Here is a 17,711-nt window from a genome sequence, read left to right on the forward strand (position 1 = left end):
CGGCGGCAGAAGGCAGTGAGGTACCGACAGCGCCAGGAGGAGCTGCTGGCTTTGATGGGTCCCAGCTGGAAAGAGTCAGGGATGGAGGGGCCTCATCGGGATGGGTCGGAGCAGCATCCCGCTGGATAGCGTAGTGGTTGGAGAGACCAAGGGGTGGGAAAAGTGACTTCCTGCCTGAATGCCTCTTTTGGCCGCGGCGCACCACCTCCGTCCAGAACGGCCGAGGCCGTGGGTCATCCCGGTTTGGTGTGGAGCTGTGAAGCGGAGCCTTTGGCCTGGCTCCGGCCTGAGCCCACGGATCTATTGGTGGCGTTGGGGTGGTCAGCGGCGGCGTTGTAGCGGCCTGGTCCCGTGCAGCGGAGATGGCACTCATTGCCCCTGCGTCTGGTTCAGGCCCGGTGGACTGATTCTCCTCTGCCGCCGGACCCTCCGGGCGTGTCGGTAAGGCCCCGGCATTCATAGAGGACACCCAGGGGAGAGTGGTCACAGAGTCCGACACCATTTGGGACACCAAGAAGGAGGGTAGTCGGGCTGTTGAGGCAGCCAGAGCGGATGCCTGCATATGTGAAATATGCTTTGACTGAGCTGCGGCTATGGAAGCGAACTCTCCAATCATCTCATCTCTTTTCCAGAGCTCCGATTTCAGGCGAGAAATATCATCCTTCAACTGTGAGTAGGCCAGTTTGCAGTCTACACATACAGCCATAATAGCTGATTCTTAGGTCAACAAAACAATGGAATAGTGATTCGAACCAGTTGTAGATGTGTTGTATAGTTGTATAGATGTGTTGTATAGTTGTGTAGATGTGTCGTATAGTTGTGTTGATGTGTTGTATAGTTGTGTAGATGCATTGTGTAGTTGTGTAGATCTTCAAGGTTCAAGGTTCACTTTAATGTCATTACATGTAGTGTATACATGAAACGAAATCAGTCCTCAGGTGTAGCTGTGTAGTTCAATGTACATGGTAAAAATCCTATAAAATGAATCCTATATTAAAAATAATAATTAAATCTGATAATAACGATAAAACCTAATAATAAATAATGAATAAAAAAGCAAAAATGCTACAGTTCAAGATGGAAAATGAGCAGCATGTTAAACCTTGATAAAAAAAAATAGCAGTGTTTTCAGTAGCAGCATGATCAACAGTAGTACATCAGTGTTCCATGGAGCTGACCAGTCAGACAGCCTCTGGACACATCCTTGGGGGGAGCCGGTGTTGAGGATGATGGGGGTGGACAAAATGCGGTGGATTCTGATGGTCTGTGGCTGGTGTGTCAAAAAGTCCAGGACTCAGTTACACAGGGCAGGTGTTAATCCAAGCAGCAGCAGTTTGTTAGCCAGAGTCTGTGGGATGATCATATTAAATGCAGAGCTCAAAGCCAGAAAAAGCAGCTGAACATAGGAATCCCTGCTCTCCAGGTGGGTGAGAGCAGTGTGGAGACATTCACAACAACTACACAACACATGTGTTGTAGATTTTTTGTATCGTTGTGTTGTTGTGTTGTATAGTTCTGTAGATTCATTGTGTAGTTGTGTAGATGTGTTGTGTAGTTGTTTAGATTCATTGTGTATTAATGTACTTGTGTTGTGTAGTTTTGTAGATGTGTTGTGTAGTTGTGCAGATGTGTTGTATAGTTGTGCAGATGCATTGTGTACTTGTGTAGTTGTGTTGTATAATCGTGTAGATGTGTTGTGTAGTTGTGTAGATGTGTTGTATAGTTGTTTAGTTGTGTTGTTTTGTACAACCTGAAATTGTTCAGTCAAATCAATTGAATTTTATTACAGTTTTGTCTGAGTTGATCGTCTACAAATACACAGAACATTTAGAAACAACAATAACATAAATCAGCCTGAATTCAAAAAATTATTTTGTTTATTTTGGACGCTTGTTTTGTTAATTTTACTTAATTTTTTAATGTCATTATGATGAATTATTTACCCTGTTTTTCTTTTTTTTTTTCATTTATGTTCATTATTTTGTTAATTTTTCTGATCATTTTGAGTTTTGTTTGTTTATTTTAAGTTCACTTTTGCAATTATTTTGTTAATTTTTGTGTATTTTGACGATTCATTTGTCATATTTTTCTTCATTTATGTTCATTATTTTGTATATTTGATTTTTTTTAATATTTTCCCATTTTTGTTATTCTTTTTTCTTTTGCTTCTTTTGTTTCATTTTCTTCATTTGTTACTTTGTCCTTTTTTCCATGTTTCCATTTTATTGTTTTGGTATTTTTCATTTTGATACATTATGACAATTCTTTAGTTTATTTTTGTGGCTTATTTTGTTCATTTTCTTGAATTCTTAGTATTTACTTAATCATGATGAGTTATTTGTCACGTGTTTTCATTTTTCTTCATTTATGTTGATTATTTTGTTAATGTTTGTACATTTGGCTGATTATTTCCTTCTATTTTTCTTGCTGTTGTTTATTTCGTTCCTGTTGGTTGTTTGGTTCTAGTTTTCAGTTGCAGTGCTCATTACTTCCAGGTTCTTCTGCTAGAACACTGCTGCCCATAATGTTGGAATAAAGTCTTTTTCCTCTTGTCATGAAATGATTGTGAATGTGTGATTGTGAGACGTGGCAGAGGGATGGGGAGTTCCTTCATTTAAATGAACTGTGCCCTCCTGGCTGCTCTGCTGTTGGTCAGCCCCGCCCCTGTCGCCGGGGCGGTGGCCTTGCTGTAGTGCACCAAGACAAATACATATGCAGAGGGATGAGCACCGATGACTTTCCCTCATCTGAGTCACAAATGATCAAGATTGGCTCGTCCAGTGTGTTTTACTGTTTCTTAATCTACCGTCCCCCTGGCCCTGCTGGTGCCTTCTTAAGCGATTTCAGTGATTTCCTAACATCAATAATAAAACTGGAGAAGGTTTTAATTCTTGGGGATTTCAATCTGCACATTGATAACAATTCATCCAGCCCAGCAATGGAACTTTTAGCCATGACTGACACTTTTAACCTCAAACAACATGTATCTGGCCCCACCCACAGGAAAGGACATACCCTGGACCTGGTTTTTTCCCTGGGCTTACACGTCACAAATGTGTGTGTTGAGGATGTCCACTTGAGTGATCATTGTGGTGTGTTTTTTGACTTATGTGTGCCTCTTGAGCCCAAGCCTGCACCTAGAAGGGCCAAGAGGAGGATCATTACAGAGTCCACAGCCCAGGATTTCCGTGCCCTGTTTAACCCTAGTCTTCTTAATGAGTGTCCCGATGTTGATGAGTTTATCCAGTGCTTTGCCACACACTGCAGCTCTATTCTTGACCAGGTGGCTCCCGTGAAAACTAATGTCACTCGTAAGTGGTCTTGTCCCTGGATAAATGAAAACATCTTAAACCTAAGGAGAACTTGTCGCAAAACTGAGCGTCTTTGGAAATCAACCCAGTTGGAAGTACACAGGTTACATCTTAAAGATCTCATAACCTCATTAAATAAAATGATTAAGGAGGCAAGATCCAGCTACTTCCACAAACTTATAGCCACAAACAAGAAAAACCCCAGAGTAATCTGTGACACAATCCAGTCCATTGTGTCCCCTGCTGTCCCTGCTGCCCCTGTGCTCTGTAAAGCTGACAGCAATGACTTCCTAAACTTCTTCACAGACAAGATCAGGGATATTAAACACAATATCCCACCACCCTCTGGCCGTCTGACCCTAGCTGATCCCCCTCTGCAAACCTGGTCCTCTTTCAACCCTGTGACACTGGAGGACATCTCAGCACTTTTATCCAAAACGAAACCCTCCTCCAACTCTGCAGACCTCCTCCCCCATAAGCTCCTTGTTGGTGTCTTTGACACTATTGGACCATGGGTCACAAAGTTTTTTAACCTGTCGCTCTCAACTGGTTTGTTTCCCAGCTCCTTCAAACAGGCCATCATAGAACCTAAACTAAAGAAAACCACACTGGACCCCACAGACTTCAAAAGCTACAGGCCCATTTCAAAGCTCCCCCTATTGGCCAAAATCCTTGAGAAGGCAGTGTCTAAACAACTTACAGCTTTTCTGGAGACACACCAGATCTATGACACTTTTCAGTCTGGGTTTAGACAACGCCACTCAACAGAAACCGCACTATTAAAAGTGTCTAGTGACATCCTGATGGAGGCCGACTCCGGGAAATCCACGGTCTTGGTCCTGCTAGATCTCTCCTCGGCCTTTGACACAGTGGACCATACCATAATGATTGAGAGACTGAGGGACCTGGTAGGGATGTCAGGTCATGTGCTAGACTGGTTCTCCTCTTACCTGACTTGCAGAAGCTTCACTGTGTCAATAAACAACTTCCAATCTGACTCAGCGGATCTACTGTGTGGTGTGCCCCAAGGCTCTGTCCTGGGACCAGTGCTATTCTTACTCTATGTGCTCCCACTTGGCCACATTATCCAACACTATAGTGATGTCTCCTATCATCTATTCGCGGATGACATCCAGATGTACTGCTCCTTTGACTCCTCTGAGCCCCACAAACTGAGTTCCTTAATCAACTGCTTGTCAGAGCTGAAGCAGTGGCTAAATGAGAACAGCCTCCAGCTGAACTCCAGCAAAACTGAGACCCTCATCATTGTCCCGGATAGTGCAATCCCAGGGATCAAACATCACCTTGGAGACCTGAGTTCCTCGGTAAAGACAAAACTGAGGAATCTGGGTGTTATCTTTGACCAGGACATGTCTTTAGAATTCTACTCCAAACACCTAGTCAAAAACTGTTTCTTCCACCTACGCAACATCTCCAAACTCAGATCTATGGTGTCCACAAATGAGCTCGAGATGATCGTTCACGCTTTTGTATCTTCTCGCTTAGACTACTGCAACAGCCTGTTTACATGCTTAAACAAGAAGGAGCTGGCCCGTCTACAGTTTGTCCAGAACTCTGCTGCCAGGCTCCTGACCCGCACAAACAGGAGAACCCACATCACTCCCATCCTTAAATCTCTCCACTGGCTCCTGTTCTATATCGTCTTCATTTCAAAATTCTTGTGCTAACTTTCCGGGGTCTACATGGCCAGGCCCCTGCATACATTGCTTCCCTGATCCAGCCCTACAGCTCGACTCGTAGCTTGAGGTCTTCAGGACAGCACCTGCTGATGGTTCCACGCACCTGTTTTAGCACACGCGGTGACAGGTCTTTTAAAGCTGTGGCACCACATCTATGGAATGACCTGCCTCTACACCTACGGTCCATGGACTCTGGAGAGAGCTTTAAAAAACACCTCAAAACCCTCCTGTTCAAAAAGGCTTTTTAGTCTCCCACCTGACCCAGGACCACCACAAACTGATTACACTCTATGTATTCATCATAAGTGCATTCATCCATGTGTCATCCCCCCCCCCCCCCCCCCCAGTCTCTCTATATCTCTATCACTCTCTCTTTTCTCCTCCTTTACTCTCTCTCTCTCTCTTTAACCCCAACTGGTCAAGGCAGACAGCCATCCTTCAGGAGTCTGGGTCTGCTCGAGGTTTCTGCCCGTTAAAGGGAAGTTTTTCCTCGCCACTGTCACCAATCACAAGTGTTTGCTCCTGAAGGATTCTGTTGGGTCTCTGTAAACTAATTTGATTCTGATTTGAATTGATAAAGCACTTTGTGACTCTGTCTGTGAAAAGTGCTCTATAAATAATATTTACTTTACTTACTTTACTTTACTTCTTGTTCATCCAGTGGAACTGGACTATCCAGAATCAATCCCCAGTTGAATGTGTGAGGTTGTTCAGGTTCTGTCTCTATGCTCCAGTCCTGTGGTCTGGATGCACATCAATCTAACTATACAAGTGGGCGGGACTTTGACTGGAGGACAACTCAACTCATCCAATCCCAGTCCAGATATGACTTCTATCAGTGATCAATAGGAACTAGACTGATATCTGGAACCATTTACATGTTAGAAACCATCAGAATATGGAGCATTAGAAGGAAAGGAACATTTAGAATATTTACAAATCTACATTTTTACAAACTGTGAACAAACTTTGGAAACATTGTCCCAAAGAAGATACAGATGAAATTGAAATGAATTCCACCAATAGTTTCAGGGAAGAAGATGTTTGAAGAAATCACTAACGGAGACGACGCCTTCACAATAACTCATCTATCAGCGTTTTTACAAAGTGAGAGGATTATGGCTTTAGTCTGAAAATGAGCATGACTTTAAAGGAGCGTATTTACAGAAGAAAGACAGAATGTTTGGAGAAAAGTCATAAAGAGGTGGAAATATCTGGAGAATAGCCTCCACGTCTGCATTCAATTCATCTTTTGGGTTAAAGTTGGAAAGAATTTAGACTCTTTACTCACTAAATTCAATTTTATTTTTCCTAACATTATAACTTTATCCTTTGTACATTTACATCCAGAAACACCTGTTTATTGGTGGAATTACAGTATTTTAGTCGTAAAGGCTTGTGAGTGTTATTTCCATCTGTTTCTAAATACTTAAGCATCTTTCAGCAGGAAAATGTTCACATTCATTCATTCATGTCTACAGTTTGTGTAACATGTTGTTTTGTTGCTTAAATGAAGAATTATCATAAATCTGAGTCTGATTTACATTACATTGACATTTACAGTTAAAAAAACATTTGGATTCATTACAAAATTCATTATAATTATTATTAAATGGAGTAAAAACCTCATTTCCAGTTTTTTTCTGACTCTAATCCAAAGTTTTTTTCTGCTGATAAAATAAAATCAAACCCAACATTTCATATATTTCTGGCCCCGGCCTGTGTTCTCCACCTGATACTGATCAGAGTTCCAACATTCCACTTGTCATTCTCAGTTTATTCACATCAGAAAGTGTCAGAACATACTAGTACATTTCATTTATGTTCATTTATTCCATCAACAATCCAAACTGAGTGTTTTTACAGACACGTATGTTGACAAAAAACATTCAATCCTCATCAAATCTGTTCCTTTTGGACTGAAAATAGACTCAGATATGTGACTAGTTTAGTGAAATTCCTGCTCATTTTTAGATCATATGTGCACCAGGTTGTGTTTTTGTCTGTGTTTCTTATTTTATTTCATTCTTTTTGTCAAACTGTGACTTTCTGTTCTCATAACATCTTACACTAGAATGAACAGCTTTATTCTGAAACAACTTCCACCATGTCGATTTTTTCCATCAGCTCCATGATACTATTGTTTAATTGTATTTTTAAATTGGATGTAAGGAGTCATAAAGGAGTATTTTGGTACTGGAGATGAAGTACCATCAAAGCACACACCATGAAATAACTGCTAAGATCAAACTTCAGAAAATATTTTTTTTACATGACAGCTGCTGTAATTGGTTATTTCATTATAAATTTACTGTCCACATTAATTTCCATTTTTTTTGCATGATTTTTATTTATTTATTTTTTAATTCCCCCCTCAGTCAGAGGTACCCCCACTACTTATGGTGCAGAGGAGATTGGCATTGATGCTACCAAGTTGACAATATGTCGGCAGTTTTTTCTTCACAAAATGGACCTTGACTATCTTTTAGCTTTAACCCAAATAAACACATTTACAATAGATGGTTTATTTTGACCGGACTGAACCGTGGAGAACCTGTACCGTTACATCCCTAATGTACAGTAGGGCCTTTGCAGACAGTTCTCAGCACTCAGGCCCTAATAATAATAATAATAATAATAATAATAATAATAATAATAATAATAATAATAATACATTGAATTGGTTTGATTTTCCTTTCAATGACCAAACTAAATAAGTTGTTGCAGTGTTTTGTGATTCTGTAACTATTTACAGAATCTGCCAACACTGGAGAGAACCTGACAATTTTCAATCTCAATCAAAATCTGTGTTATTATCTGTTCTGTTCTGGTCTCATACAGGAAACACATGTGTTAAGGAGAAACCATCAAATATTGGTTGTGTTGAAAATGTCCTGTCGATGACCTAACTAGTTCATTTAGTCTGTCTGCTTCATCTGGTCCTGAACACATGTGTTTGTTCTGTTCCATTTCAGTCACCACCTCTTCTTTTTCTTTGGTTTAATGTAGAAAGAAGACAAAGGTGGATTTGCAGAGAAACCTAACAGTTGTTATCAGCGAAATGTGACTTTGTCTTGATTTGATGTGTTATCATGTGCATCACTGGGTGTTTCTGAAGTCAGATTAAAACATAGACTCGCTTACGTTTAGTTTCTTGCATTTGTTTGACTGTTTTCCAACAGGTTATGGTGATGAAGGAGTGGGAAATGTTGTGTGTACACTGTAAAAAAAATCTGTAATTTAACAGAATTTTTATCATTTATTTTACAGATTTTTCCTGTATTTTTAAGATACAGGAAAATATCAATGAAATTCCAAAAACAGACTGTGATTTTACATGTCAAATGTAAAATAACATGAAAAAACTGTAACTGTGAATAACCCAAAAATTTCTGTTTTTTAAAAGATTTTTTTTTTTTCAGAAAAATACAGTTAAAAATACATTTGCAAATATATCGTCATTTCACAAATATTTATTTTCTGTTTTTGAGATTAAACTGTTAATTTAAAGTTTAATAATGTAAAAAAAAATAATAAAACGAGATAAAATTGCTGACAATGAACCGTGACAGAAGTATTAGTTCTGTCAGTTGAACCAGACTTGTTTGTTAATTGACAAATATGTTGTGTAATTACAGGAGGTTTCACAACAAAAATGTTGAATAAATGTATTTTTGTGAATGTAGAACATGTATAAGCACTGATAAACTGTCCAAATACAGTTTTTATCAGTGGATTGGACAACTGAGTCTCATATATATATATATATATATATATATATATATATATATATATATATATATATATATATATATATATGTATATATATATATGGAATTGGATATGGAATTGGATTGTTTTAATACATGTAAATATTCTTTATGAAACATAAAAAAGTAAAATCCCATGTAAAGTTAGGGCAAAAAACTGTATTTTAATTATGGAAAATGACCATATTTTTATGAGATGCTTATTTTCTGTTATTTAACAGTATTTTTTCGGCACCCCTGCTGACGAAATACAGTGAACCCTCACAGTTCGCGGTCTCAGCAATCGCGGTCTCAGTACATCGCGGATTTTTCAAAAATATCCACACTCGTACTCCTGCTCGCTCATCTCCTCCTCCTGCAGCCTGTACCTCCGCCAGCCTCTCCTACTCTCTCGGAAGGGGAGTTGGTCGACGATCCGTCTCCTCTGCCCATATTAATAGCTGACGAGGAGGCGTCCTCAGGAGAGCAGTAAAGCTCTCCCTCAGCACCTGTGCAGGTATCACATTCCATACTTCACACCTGCACAGGCAGTCCATCATCTTCATTACCATCGATCATCAAGAGTCATCGTCATCATCGTCATCATCAAGATCTTCGTCAGCCACGCACAGAGGAGAGATCGTCAAAGTGAGTGTACATTCCGTAGATTTTGCGTACGCGTGTACATGTACATGTACATATATTGTGTGGTACTCCACATCGCGGTTTTTCACCATTCGTGGGGGGGTCACAGCCCCCATTAACCGCGAAGTGTGAGGGTTCACTGTAATATGTTTTTTTTTTGTTTGTTTGTTTGTTTTTTCCAGTGTATCCCAGATTCCAGTGTGGAGTTGAATGTTGACATGTGTCCTCCACACAGCACTGGGAGGATGACTCTATGTTTGTGTGAAGGTTGGAGTTCTCCTCATCCTTCTGCTGTTGGATCATAGACTGTCAACAACATGGACTCCATAGACTTGGACTGAACTCCTAAACTGTGTGAAATCTGCAGATGCATATCTTTAATGTCCTACAGATTGGACAATGAGCGGATTGATCAGGATCATCAGGCTTGTGACAGAATGGTTCAGGGAGAATCAGACATCATTTTCACACATGGATTCACCTCCAGAAAGTCCAGACTCCAATTTGGGATGGGATGAAGACTTGATGCAGCCGTCCGATTCTCCATCATCAATAATCCAAAATTAATGCGACTGTGGACGGAACAAATATTATCAACCTTATTGTGACACTACAGAAGCATTATGTGGTCAAAAAGATGTGACAGTGAATGTCTCCTGGAATCCAAACCAAAGGAGGTGCTTTTGTTTCTTATAGTGTATTATTGTGTTTTTTTTTCTCACAGTGTATTATTGTGCTTTTTTCTTATAGTGTATTATTGTGCTTTTTTCTTATAGTGTATTATTGTGTTTTTTTCTTATAGTGTATTATTGTGTTTTTTTTCTTATGCTGTATTATTATGGTTTTTTTTCCTTATAGTTAATTGTGTTTTTCTTTTTTCTTATAGTGTACTATTGTGTTTCTTTTATTATAGTGTATTATTGTGTTTTTTCTTTTTTGTTTCTTATGGTGTATTATTGTGGGGGTTTTTTCTTATCGTGTATTATTGTGTTTTGTTTTTTTTTTCTTATCCTGTATTATTATGTTGTTGTTTTTTTCTTCTAGTTAATTGTGTTTTTCTTTTTTTCATATAGTGGACTATTGTGTTTCTTTTATTATAGTGTATTATTGTGTTTTTTCTTTTTTTTTTTTCTTATAGTGTATTATTGCACTGGTAGAGAAACCCTACCAGTGCAGATTCTGTCACAGATCTTTTGTCACAGGTTCACAACGTACTAAACATGAACGTGTCAAACATTTCCTCAAAGGACAAAAACTGAACAGTTGTACAAAAAGTTAGACATTGGACTCTAGTGGAACAGGTCAGTGTCATAACACACCTAAACAGTTTGAATGTTTCCAATGTGATGAAAGATTCCCGTCATCCTCTGCCCTCTGCTATCATCAGCGCAGATGTGAATCGTCAACATCTGGACCAAAATGTCCCTCAGCATCAGATGACAAGAAGAAACACAGTGTGTGTGAACCAGCAGCACCCACTTCTGACAAGAACATCAGACTTCAAAACCTCCAGATCAGACTTCACAGAATCCAGATGTGAAGACAAACATCAGACTGAAGGCTGTGTTTTGTTGTCCTCAGAGTACAGAAGTGTGTTCTAATGCACCACCTTCACAAAACAGTGACGTTACTGAAGCTCAACCTGCCACCAGGTGAAAAGTTCAACTAGTGGAGGTCAACAAGGACCTGGTTTCTATGGCGATACTACTTCTCATTGGCTCTGTGGACTTTAATCGGTAACTTGTTGTGATTCTGTTTCTGGTTGGGGTTCACACAGCTGGATTTACATCAGTTAGAAACAACATGATGAACATAATATAACTGAGACAGAATGACTGATGAGCTGGTAGTGGTTTAGTCCCAAACTGAGGCCGACAACATGAAGGAGATCACATTCCATTGGAGGAGGAAGTCTGTTTAGCAGAAAGTTCACGACCACCAAAGGAGATGTCACAACCAGTCAGTGCTCCATCTAGTGGTCCAATCTGGTACTGGTCTGGTCCAGTGTTTACCTGAACATCAAACTGGATTCAACATTTTTCCGCTGGTCTAACCCTGACCTGCAGAATGTGTTTGATTTGATTGAAAATGTGTTGAACTGCTGATGACTGTGGTAAAGAAGAACCACTGGATGAATCAGAAAGTCCAGGACATCAATGGAACTGGAACAAACATTTAGTCATGTTCTGTTGTTCAATGTTCTACGTAATCACCTTGTTTTATTCTAATTCTAAAGTGGACCTGAAACATGAGACAAAAGTATTTACCATAATCACCCTTTAACGACATCCACTCATTATTTGTTCAGTTACTTCTTAATGTTTTACTTTTTCCACTTGTTGAATTGAATGAATGAAGTGTTTATTTTGGTTTGTACATTATTCATTTCACATAGTACAATAATTATAATAAACATAAAAACCAAAAAAGGAAAACGCTAGAAGCAAAAGCTTATTTTAGTGCCTCTCCTTTTCCCCTGATCCACTGCTGACATTAAATTAAATGTGTTCAGCATCGAACATTCTCATTATAACCAAAGAATCAACAACAACAAAAACACATCTACCATCTCAACTTCATATTCCTGAAGGATTTTATACTTATGGCATTTATTCAACTTTGTCAGAGTAGTGAACAACTTAAATTCATCATCAAATCCATCCCATAATTTCACACCCATAACCCAAATCCATATTTGTCCTCACTTTAGTCCATTCACCAATATAAAAACCTCTTCCATTCTAATTACTCTGTCTTAATTTAATTTGGAACAATATTATTTTTTACTTTATAAATCATATACAGTATTTAAATATATACACTATCCTGCAATTTGAAGGTTTTAAGTTGAATCAATCGTTAGTTGTTTCCAATTATCCTACTTTATTAATTATTCTAATAGTTCTGTTTTGTCATTTTACTAATGTATCTATAATAGTTTTTCTCCATATTTCTGCACAATATGTTCAGTAGGACAGAACCACAGAACAATAGATCGTGTACAGGCTGTTTTTGTTCAGTCAGGCCCTTGTTTTCTACAGTATGTCTATAGATTTGGACACTTTACTTTGAATAGACTCAATATGAGGTTTCCAACACAGTTTACTATCTCCGATAACACCTATAAATGTAGCTTCATAAACTCTTTCTATTATCAGTAGGTCTGTTTTCAGTACAGGTTCTGTTCTTGTCATGTTTATATCAGTGAAATATGACTTTGTCTTGATTTGATGTGTTATCATGTGCATCACTGAGTGTTCTTTAAGTCTGATTCAAACATAGACTCAGTTGTGTTTAGTTTCTTGTGTTGTTTGACTGTTTTCCAGCAGGTTATGGTGATGAAGGAGTGTGAAATGTTGTGTGTAAACAGATTCAAATGTGGTTGAGTTGAATGTTGACATGTGTCCTCCACACAGCACTGGGAGGAGGACTCTATGTTTGTGTGAAGGTTGGAGTTCTCCTCATCCTTCTGCTGTTGGATCATAGACTGTCAACAACATGGACTCCATAGACTTTAACTGAACTCGTACACTGGGTCAAATCTGCATATGATCTAGAACTCAGTTTGTAAATATTTAAACTCTGAGGATTGAAAATCACCTCAAAGTTTCCCAGTGTTTCTATTTCAATTTGTTTATTCTTCTTCCTTTTTTTTTCTTTAGTTTTTTTCTGTAATATTTAATGTTTCTGATTCTGATATTTGCTGTTATCATCCCAGTCATGTTAACCTGGCTTCTTTATTGCTTATGTTGTGTGGACAGCGTCTGTACCCATCTATGTGCTTGATTCTTATGTTCACTAAAAAAATAAAAAGCTTTCCAATGCAGATCACTTACTGTTCAGGATGATACGTGCTTTCACGTCACAGTCTCCAAATACAATAACAGTCTCCAGTAGAACCAGAAAAAGTCCATAGATTTGTCACTGGTCACTTTAAAAAAAAAAGTTGCCACGTTGACAACACTGACTCCAATACTCTGTTACTTTTGCAGTTACTTTATGTATGTGAGGTTTCCAGAGTGTGTTTGACAAACCAGGGTTCACATTAAACTCTACTATGAAAATTCGAAGTCCACCTTTTTAAACCACTCCACCTAAATAGTAGGTCTAAATCCTTAAAAACAAGAGGGTTAGCCTTCATCGTCACTGGCTCAGTCTGGTTGAACACTTGACCAGTCCGACATGGACCTGAGTTCAAGTCTTGTATTATCTGTTACTGTTCTGAAGTTCAGCCCCCAATGCAGAGACTAAACCTCTAGAATGAGTCTGACTGTGCAGTTGTCACAATAGCTCAGTCTGATAAGAGTCTTTCAAGGTCCCAAATGGACCTGGGCTCATGGTTCTCTGATTATTTTTGAAGACCACCACCAAACAGTAGACTTAAAAGCTTAAAAACAACAGACCTGTTTACCAGAGTCGTTGGTTCAGTCTGGTGCAAACCCATGCTTTAAACCCAGAGATGGAAAGTTCAATACCCTGATACATCAACTGTACTTTTCTGTGTTTTCAAGTAAAAACAAACAAAAAATAAGTACAAGTTCCAGCACATCATCCCTAACTGTCAAATAACTCAGTGGTGTAGGTCCAGGTCCTTGGTCACAACTTCACCAATCAGAGATAACAGGAGCAAGACCCACTCTGTTAAGATAAGCTGTGATTTTTACCCCACCCCCCTGAAAGGAAAAAATATTCAGGGAGAAATCAAGTAATAGTAAGTAATAAAAGCTCAGTGGTCTAAAACTGGTCCAGGACTTTACAGAAGCAGGGACAAAAAACAGACAGCACAAACATCTGCAGGTAATCCATCCAACCTCTGACAGCACTGTGAACATCAGTCTACATGGATAAAACAGTCTAAGACCAGACTAAGAATCCAAATCGAATCCAGTTTGATTTATCTAGCGCCAAATCTGAACTAAAGTCATGTCAGGGCACTTCCTGTTCAGAGCTGGTGTGGACCAGACTCTGTCACATGGCAGGTGAGGCTGGTGGAGTGGTGAGCTCTGTGCAGAAGACCCTTCACATCACTGTTGGTCTGGTTCAGTTCCCCTTCCTCAGATCTGAGAAGCAAAGGCTAGTGATGGGACTGTTGGCTCTTTGAAGGGAGTCGTTCAATCAGGAGTCGTTCAACAGACTGGCTCTTTCATGTTTTTTGTATTATTTTAAAACATCAATGTTTGAATGACTAAATAGGCTACATGTGATGATTGACATTCCATTTTAAAGGTGTTTAATTGGCGCAGCAGTAAATATTATCTTACCATAAAAAAGAATAGTTTGTTCAAATGTGTGGGTTAAATCCATGACATGAGGTGACATTAGACAAATGCTGGAATTTAACCAAAAACATCCCAGTACATTATGTGGACTAGTCTGTAGAATAAAAATGAAGAAGAAAATAAAACATTTTCTCATGAAATAACATTTTATTTTCCTCAAAACAAGAACAATAAATATGTGTAAACATACGGAAAAAACTGCACAAAACACAACAGTGATTAATTAAATACCTGAACTATAGTGCAATTCTCAGAACAAGAACATTATGTTGGTAAATTGACAGGCAATCGGACACTCCCTCCTTTAACAAAAAAAAAACAAAAAACAAAAATTAACTGCTCTTTACAAAGACTCGGTTCACATCGTTCATTTCAAAGAGCCGTTCAAAAGATTCGATTCGTTCATGAACGTCACATCACTACCAAAGGCCTACACCCTGGTAGGAGATGGAGCAGAGTCTGTACTCAGGGTTCAAGTTTACAGGTCTTATACTCGTAAAAAATACTTCATATCTACAGATCAGCTGTAGTGCATGTCACATACCCATACAAGTTTTGAGATTGTCAGTTCATATCCCACAGCAGGACAGATTTTTCCAAAATTTCATTCCTTTCTTGTTTTTCCAGGTTTCAGGTTTATACATTTCTTATTCTGGTAAAATTACCATTGAAGTACTGACCTGTGCTTCAGCCTACTGATCTAAGCAAAGTGCAAAAGTCCATCCTCACTATAGAATCCAAAGTCATGAGATCAAATCCTGCTGAAATCTGCATTTTTCACCCAAAAAACACAAGAGTGGAACGAAAGAATAAAAACAACTTCCAACACTGAACGTAGTCTTCATGAGGCGCTGGTGTCATTTTTCTTCTTCTGGCTTTGAAACACTTTGAGATGCATGAGACTGGAACCACTTAGTGTGTGTGTGTATGTGTGTGTGCTGCACTCTGCCCAGGGCCTGGCCCCGCCCCCTCATACACACACACACACACACACACACACACACACACACACACACACACACACACACACACACACACTAAGGAGAGGATGAAGACAAGACAAAGTGCATTTTTTCCTCCGTGCTCAGCTGTGACTTTTTAAACTATAGAACTCGACACTTTCGTGTCCCATGACAATAACGTCCTTGGTCGCTGCACACACTCTCCACCTTTAGGACCTTCAGGACCCCAACCCGCCCTTTTAATGGCCTGGAGCCACAATCTGCTTCTGCTTTGGACAAACGGATGAGATCCCCTCAGGATATTCTACATTTTCCATCCATCCTTTTGCTGGTTTGTGCAGTTAACAGCACAACAACTGCTTGTCATTTTCTTTTGCTGTTTGACTCCGATTGTAAATAATGACAAATGTCCCGCTTTCTGCTCCTGAATGCGCGCGCATTACAGCGACGAATCACAACGCTGTATTGACATGACCAACCAATCAGAATGCAGCTGTTGTCATTCCCGGAAGTGCCCGCCCCGTTTGTTCCTCCTTTGCTTTTGCTGTTAGAGCCAGAGACAAGCCGTGAAGCGGCTTCATCCAACTTCATTCTACTCGATGTTAGTCGGTGGGTTTGGACACAGATTCTCATCTTTTCATACTTAGGAGCAGTTTGAGCTCAAATCTACCCAAGTCTTTTTCCTCCTGGATATCTCGGTGCTCTCCGCTATAGTTAGCCGGTACCGGAGCTAATAACTCTCGTGCAGTGAAGCGGAGACGGTCACGTGAGTTTGGATGGATTTCCTTTTCAGTCCTCGCGCTGCTTGAACATGCTCCGGTTGTTTTCTATGCGCTGCATAGGAGTTTGTTTAGGGCCGTTGCTATGGAGATAACATGGCGGTAGTAGGAAAACCAGAGCACCAGCAGCGCTGATATTTCTAATCCCGCCCAAAATACAGAGTTGAATCTTATTTCCTGTTCAATAGAACAGAGTTTGTTCTGATATAGATACTTCTACACTGTGATGAATAACAGTGACTAACGCCCCCGTTTGTGCCTGAGCACCCCCCTCTCAGCTTTGTCATCCAGAACGCCCCCTGGGGGGCGGTCCCACCCCTGTTGAGAAACCCTAGTGGAGGATGTTCAAGTCCTGTCTGCTGTTTGTTTGTTCCACTTGTAGATTTCCTGCCTCAGTGGATGAAATCCTGGAAATGCAGAGCCATCATACAGACCTTCTGGAGCTGCTGGGTCACAGATTGGATCTTTAGGACTGAAAAGCTTTTCTGAGGTCAGTGAATACTCCAACTGTGGGATGGTTTGGATTTATTGAACTGCTGATTTCCTGTGTTGAGTTTCTTAATGCCAGTGCAGTTCCTCTGCTCTGCTTTACGTTTATCTATGAATTTGTCCGACCCTTTACTGAATAGTTTTTCTAGAATTTGTGAGAACTGAGGTCGAACTGAAACAGGTCTGGAGTTTGTGAAATGGTGGTTAATCCTAGATTTATAAAGAGGGAACTTCTGCAACTTTCATTTAGTTTTAATTCAGACATAGTCCAGGTTGACTGTTGGTTTACAGAAATATGTATTCCTGATGTTTCATACACCGTATAAGTGTTTGTGTGTTTTTAGTTTTGCAGATGGTTTTATCAGAGATGAGAGTTAGCAGAGTTTAGTGCGTTCATGTCTCACAGATAGCTGCTGTCTAGGTCGTCTGACTGAATTTGTCGTGTATGGAGCAGGAGATGAGGAGGGATTTTTCCTCCTGTTGCTCAGTACATGTGCAGACTATTAGTAGATGGAGTTGTAATGTAAAACAAACTTCACTTTGTTCTTGCTCCTTAGTGAGTCATGTGTTGTTTGTATGTGAGGTTATATCAAATATTGTTTGTCCTTTTAACATTTGAGTATCTGTTGTTGTTTGAATCAGTTGCTTTGCTTCTTTGAACTGCTGTTTTGTATTGTGTTCTTTTGCAGATATTGCAGAACTCGTATCATTAATGCTATTGTTGTGTTTTGACTTTTCTTGTTGAGATGATGTGATATGAGATGATGCAGACTATTGGTAGATGGAGTTGTAATGTA

General features: G+C 39.4%; 2 protein-coding genes across 2 annotated transcripts in view; one reads left to right on the top strand and one right to left on the bottom strand.

Annotated features, from left to right (window-relative positions):
• The window catches only part of LOC115433979 (zinc finger protein 271-like), a gene marked incomplete at its 5' end in the record, with an annotated part of 219,668 nt that overhangs the window by 183,729 nt on the left and 18,228 nt on the right, over nucleotides 1-17,711 (bottom strand). The gene's annotated exons all lie outside the window — the stretch shown is intronic.
• The window catches only part of LOC115434010 (zinc finger protein 431-like), a 215,746-nt gene that overhangs the window by 67,240 nt on the left and 130,795 nt on the right, over nucleotides 1-17,711 (top strand). Inside the window, exon 3 of the mRNA XM_030155668.1 lies at nucleotides 16,808-16,915. The gene's annotated coding sequence lies outside the window, so the exon portion shown is untranslated. The remainder of the gene's footprint in view (nucleotides 1-16,807; nucleotides 16,916-17,711) is intronic.

This window comes from Sphaeramia orbicularis, chromosome 2 (assembly GCF_902148855.1).
Source record: "Sphaeramia orbicularis chromosome 2, fSphaOr1.1, whole genome shotgun sequence".
In the NCBI taxonomy this organism is placed as follows: domain Eukaryota; kingdom Metazoa; phylum Chordata; class Actinopteri; order Kurtiformes; family Apogonidae; genus Sphaeramia; species Sphaeramia orbicularis.